General features: G+C 33.4%; 1 pseudogene; it reads left to right on the forward strand.

The window, feature by feature from the left end:
• The first annotated feature begins 831 nt into the window (after positions 1-831).
• LOC149159852 (ferredoxin--nitrite reductase, chloroplastic-like) lies at positions 832-4,585 on the forward strand (annotated as a pseudogene).
• Positions 4,586-6,976: the final 2,391 nt, after the last annotated feature.

The following is a 6,976-nucleotide window of genomic DNA, read 5'->3' on the forward strand; positions in this document are numbered from 1 at the left end:
AAAGTACAAAGATGGGATTGTGTAAACAACCAATGAAACAATGATGCAAAAATGCCAACAAGTCACAATATTCTACTATTCAAATACCATCTTGAGAGCCATCAACAAGCAGTATTTATTGTCTATTTTCTAGCATGAAATAAATCTTTTGTCAAAAAGATATAAATGGAGAACACCTAAACCTTACCAGTAAATGTTAGCCATAAGAGATCACATTTTATTTGGGACGGTGGGGTGGTTGGTTTATTGGGATGCTATCTTTCTTATCCACTTTCAAATTTCAAGAGGGGTACCTTTATCTACATATGATAAGGTTCAAGGAGATAGATTTCAAATTTCAAGAAGGGTACCTTTAACTAATTATGATAAGGTTCAAGGAGGTAAGCGCCTTAACTATTTATGATAAGGTTTAAGGAGGTAGGTTCCCCCTATTATTCGAATATGAACTCTTGCTAAATCATAGATTTTTGATATATCTAACTTGCCAACTACTTGGATATATTCTTAGTTACCCATTCACAATAGATTAAAGAAAACAAAAACAATAATCGATCTCCCTATGTTGTCCATTGGAGCTCCTTACGGAATTTAAAACAAATATGACCGACCCATGTCTCTTGCCACTCACAAGAGGCTATTCTACCTCTCAAGAGCTTCATGAAGGCATACAATTCTCAATAACACCATAAGGGATTGCATACAAGTCTCAATATCAACAGTAGGGATATTATATATCATCCTCCCACTAGAAGGATATTGGAGCAAACAAGCCCTCATTGTGGATTTAATTACTGATCCATGCATTTTATATTTTTAATTGGAGTAGTTAGGATGAATCTCTCTAGTCCTGTCAGATTCGATGAGATTTGTCCCTTAGCCCATGTCATTTACAATCCTGTTTGTTGTGGGCATAAGTTGAATCAGCTCAGGCTGATGAAAACAATCCAGGTTCGTGTTGTTAATCATGGTGGATGCACTTCTGAGATCACTACAGATGGGAATAAGAAAGGAACAATAGCTAAGGCCATAGCAAGTACTGCTAGCTCTCATATGGTTTTGGAAGCCTCAAGGCTGGAGCCTAGAGTTTAGGAGAGGGATAGATATTGGGTTCTCAAATAGGAGTTCAGGGTTGGAATCAATCCTCAAGAGAAGGTGATATTCCCAATTGAGATAGTCCTATTTTGTTAAATAAATGATCTTCTTTCTTTATTTTGAAAAGCATTTCATTAGCTTGCAAAGGTAATCATAATTTAATGACTATTTGTTTGGCCTTGGCTACCTAGCAAGGCAAGAATGGAAGAAAATCCCTATCCATTCTTGTCTTCTCAAACCAAGAACTATGGTATTGCTAATTTCTTTGTTTTCTCAAACTAGGAACTATGGTATTTCCAAATTCTTGTATACTCAAAACATGAACGATTTATAATTTCTAATCATATTTACAAGAGCCCATCGGTCCTTGAAAATCAAACTGACAATGACTTGAATATTGATAAGAAAAAAAAGGAGAAAAAGGTTATATTTCCATGCAAAATATGCACAGGTAATCATCTTACACATGATTTCCCTGTGATTCCAGTTATATGGAAAGAATGGACACCAACTCTTAAAGATTCTAATCCTGATCAAACTGTTGTGTCTAAAGGTAAGGTGAAATTTCCTTGCAAAATGTGTGATGGAGAACACCTTGTGCACTTGTTTCCTCACCTTCCATAGGCACATGATTTTTGGACCAACCACTTAGGACAAGAAGAAAATGATTATAAAAAAACCATATATACAATATCATCAATCGTTATTGACCAGAATATCAATCTTGAAGTTTGTCATGCCCATAGTAGGATCGAACATCAAATTTTGGTAAATTTCAAAGTTTCATGCGTATGGAGATACCCTTGGTTAGTACCTGACCCATATGCATTTGTATCTAGGAAATGATATGTTGGTCTGATTGAATGTTATGACCTATGTTATCTCCAGGATGGTTTTCTTCTTTGAGATGAAGCTCTCTTGGAGGCTATGGTTAGTTTTTACATTCCATTGGATGATTTTTCTAACGTCCTTTCTAAAGACCATCACCCTAGATTGGACCCATTAGCAATCAAATCCAGTCCTATATTTCCTTCTGAGGTTAATCTCACTATTTTTGGATTCATAGATGTTGGCACTGTAGAGTCTTCGGGATTTGTCATTGAGTTACAACTCAGTGTCCTTTTTGAGTTTGACTCCTATGACCATGAATCCTTAGGATTGATCTTTGAGTTTAATTTGTCAAGTTTTAAGTGTTGGATTCTCCTTATGAATTTAATTCCTTTGGTATCATTTTAGAGCATTTCAATGATGAGTTTGTTCACTAAGACTCTCTCTGTGATTGACTTCAGTTTTGATCTTCCTTTTGAGTATGGTCTTATTGTATCTAGATCCTCAGGATTTGGTGTTTGTAAGTCTTCATTGACAGACTCTACCAAGGTAATGCATATTTTTGAAGATTTCAAGGATGAAGATACTCCTATCTGAGTAACTCTTTTTAGGTATTTTATTTTTTATTTATTAGATTTGATCTTTGCATTGTTTTTTTGAACTATGGTACTGCCAAATTATCTGAGAGATCCTATAACTTAAGAGAAAATTAAAATGGATATGGATATTTTAGGTTATTTGGATATAATTTGGATATATTTTCTATCATTTATTCATTATATTAGTTTGTTTATAGAATTTAGCATATTCTCAAATGTTATCATAAATATCAGATACTATTTTCCTAACATATCAATTTCAATGTATTGTGATCTTTCTGTCAAGAGAAGTTGGGTGCTACAAGGAGTTCAACACTTAGCAACATGTCAATTTTAACGAAATATGACCTTTATATTAATAATAACTGGTTTTTATACATATGGATTATATTTTATTATAATATAATGGCTGAATTGTTATTTTTTCTTAAATTATTTATGTAAATAAGTATATATAAAGCAACAATGTCATTTAATATTTAGGTTTTTTGTACTCTTCTGAAATGACTCTTATTGAAAACATCATCTACCCTTACCTCTACTTTAAGTCAAAATTTATGCGATGTATGATTTTATCATCACTTACAAAAGAATGTCCTTCAAATTCAAAGCTGATTTGATTAAGGTAATTATTGTGTTTAGGAACTTCAATTTCAAAGCTTTACTTAATGTAGTTATGTTTAGAAATGATGAAAAATTTCTTGTACTTCAACCATGGATATATGGTTGAAGTTTCTAATGAAATAATTGGAGTGTATTCATTCTTGGAGATGATTACTATGTGCAGATTAAGTTAGAGAGGGAGCCCATGAAATTGTTCATGGTGAATGAGATTGAAGAACTTGCAAAGAAGCCCTCAGCTGAAATTGAGATGGTTAATAAGGACAATATATATGTGCACCTAAAGTGGTTGGATTTCTTTCACCGAAGAAATCATGAGTGTAGGTTCCATAATTCGATTCCTCTAGTCTATGCCTTCACCTAAAGTTTAGGGTTTTTTTTGTTATTTGATCACTGCGAGACGAATGATTTTTTATTCTTTGTTGGCTTTTGAAGATGGGAGATTCATGATGACACTTAGGATTCCGAATGGATTGAATACTAGTCTCCAAACATGACATTTGGCAAGCGTGATTGAAAAATATAGAGCATAGGGATGCGCAGATATAAAGACTTAGCAGAATTGGTAGATTCGTGGAGTTATGCTGCCTAACATACCTGCCATATTGAGAGGGCTAAAGGAGGTTGGACTGTCAAGCTTGCAGAGTGGAATAGAGAACATTAGAAAGCCTGTGGGAAATTCTTTAGCAGGGATTGATGCTAATGAAATCATTGACACAAGGCCATATACAAAGGTTCTGACTGACTACATTGTCAACAATGGCAAGGGAAATCTAGACATAACCAACCTATGAGTGCTAAAGTAGATTCTGCTAGTACCATTCATTTGGGATGTTAAGTTAAATTGTGTAAAGGTCAGCTTATTTTCATTTTGTTTTGGGAAATAAACAAATATTTTCTAGAGTAATAGGTATATTTCTTTTTAGAGTTCAGGACCATATTACACAAGGATCCTTTTTTTTTTATAACATTTGTTGGCAAGTCTTAGAATTCTAAATTCAAGAGGTCATAGGTATATTTCTTCTTTGGGAAATAGGATCCTTTTTTCAAAACTCTTCTTGGGGACTCTCCAGACTCTAAATTGAAGATGTCATTTGTTCTAGCAGGCCACGAAAATGGAGTGTTTGTGTTGTGTGTACACATGGCTTTTTTTATCATCCCCACATCAATGACCTTACCTACATTCCTGCAATTAAAAGTGGGAGATTTGGTTTCAATTTTCTTGTTGGTGGATTATTTAGTCAAAAATGTTGTGAAGAATGGTTCCACTTGATGCTTGGGTAGCTAGAGACGATGTTGTACCAGTATGAAAATCCATTTTGGAGGCTTATAGAGATTTGGGCACCCGAGGAAATCACTAGAAAACTCAAATGGTGTGGCTAATTGATGAGTTGGTAATGAAACAATTTCTGTCCCATAATTTAACTGATGTATTGTTACTATAACATTATTCACTATGCAGATCCTTAATAATTACTTCCAGGAAATTTTCACTGTTACCTATTATGATCACCACTAAACTAGACATGAAATTGGTGTATATCCCCTTGTTTGTAAGATAAGAAACCAATCTTTATACAACTACTCTGCATTGGTTCAAACATATATTGAATCAAACATATCTACATAATTTAGAGATAGAAGTACATGCAGTCAGTATCATTAGGGATTTTGAGATTTTAGATAAGAAATATCCTTTATATATCCAGAATTGCCAATATTTGCAAGAATTTTGTATGCTTATCATATTGTTTCGAGGAATTCGTCCTGGAAATTTGAAGGGAAAATAAATGTTTTGGGATTTGGTTGGGAGCCATATTTGGACCTTTCCCTCACTTCAATGATAGTTAGGATAACTTCCTAATTCTATCAAAAAAATTCTCTAGGAAGGGGTTAAGACTCAATGAGACTATGGAATAGGAAGAAGGGTTCTTAGTTGAAAAGATAACTTGAAATTTACTCCAAATGCTTTATATCTATGGAAACATTACTATATTGGAGTTTCGTAAGTTATTATTCTAAAATTTGGTATCTTTAATATACAACTAGAGGTGAGCATGCCTAATCGAAAGGATTGGTGATAGTATTTGACAAGCACTTGTTTACTATGAAGCCAACAAACTACATTGAGGGTTTAAGTTACCTCCCAAATAGTTGGAAGGATTATCAAGAGTCATAAAATTCAGGATAATAATGACATACGTATAAAATAGCGTCAACCCATATTGAAGTTAAAAAATCTTTCAAGTCCTAAGTTTTAGGCTAGTTTGTAATCAATCAGTGCCTAGTTGTCAATGCAATTAATAGAATATTAAAATAGGGTTAACCAATGGTTTTCTTACATTTAAATAAATGAAATAGTGAAACACATCTTCTAAAGTTGTATATTCCATTGAGTGTTGTGGGTATTGAATAATTTAGAATAAACAAATTTCATGTTTGGTCATCTCAACTAGAAGGTGGCAATTTTAGAAGATTTGTTGAGTGTCAAACAAAATGTAAAGGAAATATAAAGAATTATTTTTCTCACAGGGATCACTTTTCTATGGAGAAGTTAATGTATGGAAGACTTTAATGCTGCATCAACCAACCTCTGCCTTTTAGAGTTGACAGGGTCTAAAGTTGATCTAGTTGCAAATTTTGCAACCAAAGTTAGTTTGTATAAAAAATATTTGGATTCCATGGAGTTTGGAACTAAGGTATATATGTTGGCTATGCTTACCTATCTCGGGAGAGAGATAAAATTTCAATATCCCCTTGATAATTAATGATTCATAAGTGTAATCATATTTTTCTTTATTGGAAGAAAGAATGTAGCATTATCATGATTACATTGCAAGGCAAGAAGTAATATATACTTGATTGCTTCCTAGTTTAAGTGATTGGTATTTCAAGTTGGAAATTCTAGCAGAAAGAATGATACAACACAGCCAAGGGAGAAATCCAATAGCTCGTAAGTATTGGGTGACAACATTCAACCAAAGGATGATAGATTTAAAGGATTTTTAAAATAAAATAAGCCTGGCATTGACATCAAAGTTAGGTTTTCCAAGTTCTACACAACTGAAATTCCAAATATTCAAAAGGAAAAGAGCCCAGACAATCCAAGATCTTACCTTATTATTATACTCACTAATCTTCTCCTAGAGATTACGCACTTTAGCCTACAAATCAAATTGTTGTTTATTCAGGGGCAATGTGTTTTGCTGCAACTTCTTAATTTCAGCCTCTAGTGCTTATGTTAGAGGCTCCTTTTATTTTCACTTTGCCTCAATTTCTTTTAATTATTATTCAACCTCAGACCCAATAAAAAATAAAAAAATATGAAAATATGGTGTAATTAAATTTACAAAAAAATCTGAAGCAAAGCATTTTTTTTTCATATGAGAATTTGGGTAGAAAAACCTCGATGTTCATCTCTTCTATCAGTAATTCATTTTCAAGTTCCTTGTTGCATTCCATTATTGACCGGCTTAGCGATAACAATTTAATTTCCTTGAGCATGAAGAAAAAATTTCAAACACACATTAAAGCAAATATACAAGCTGCCACTAGGATCTCATAACATATGATGTCCATCTCACCTGTAGCAGCAGAAATTGATGACAACGCTAAAGAACTTGATGGTACTCTGGCGATTGGGCCTGAAAATGTCATTCAAAGAGAAATTGTGGGCTCCCATATCCTACATTATCTTTTGAATTTTTGAAATAGAATTAACACTACCTATAGATTCTCTATGTGGCTCCTCGTTTTGCAACACGTCCAGATCACAGAAGACTACTAATTTTGTCTTTTTCCTACATGTAGATAATAAAAAATGAACCCTAACCTCT

This window comes from Pinus tabuliformis, chromosome 5_2 (genome assembly GCF_031772625.1).
Source record: "Pinus tabuliformis cultivar Carrire ecotype Pingquan chromosome 5_2, CPIR1, whole genome shotgun sequence".
In the NCBI taxonomy this organism is placed as follows: domain Eukaryota; kingdom Viridiplantae; phylum Streptophyta; class Pinopsida; order Pinales; family Pinaceae; genus Pinus; species Pinus tabuliformis.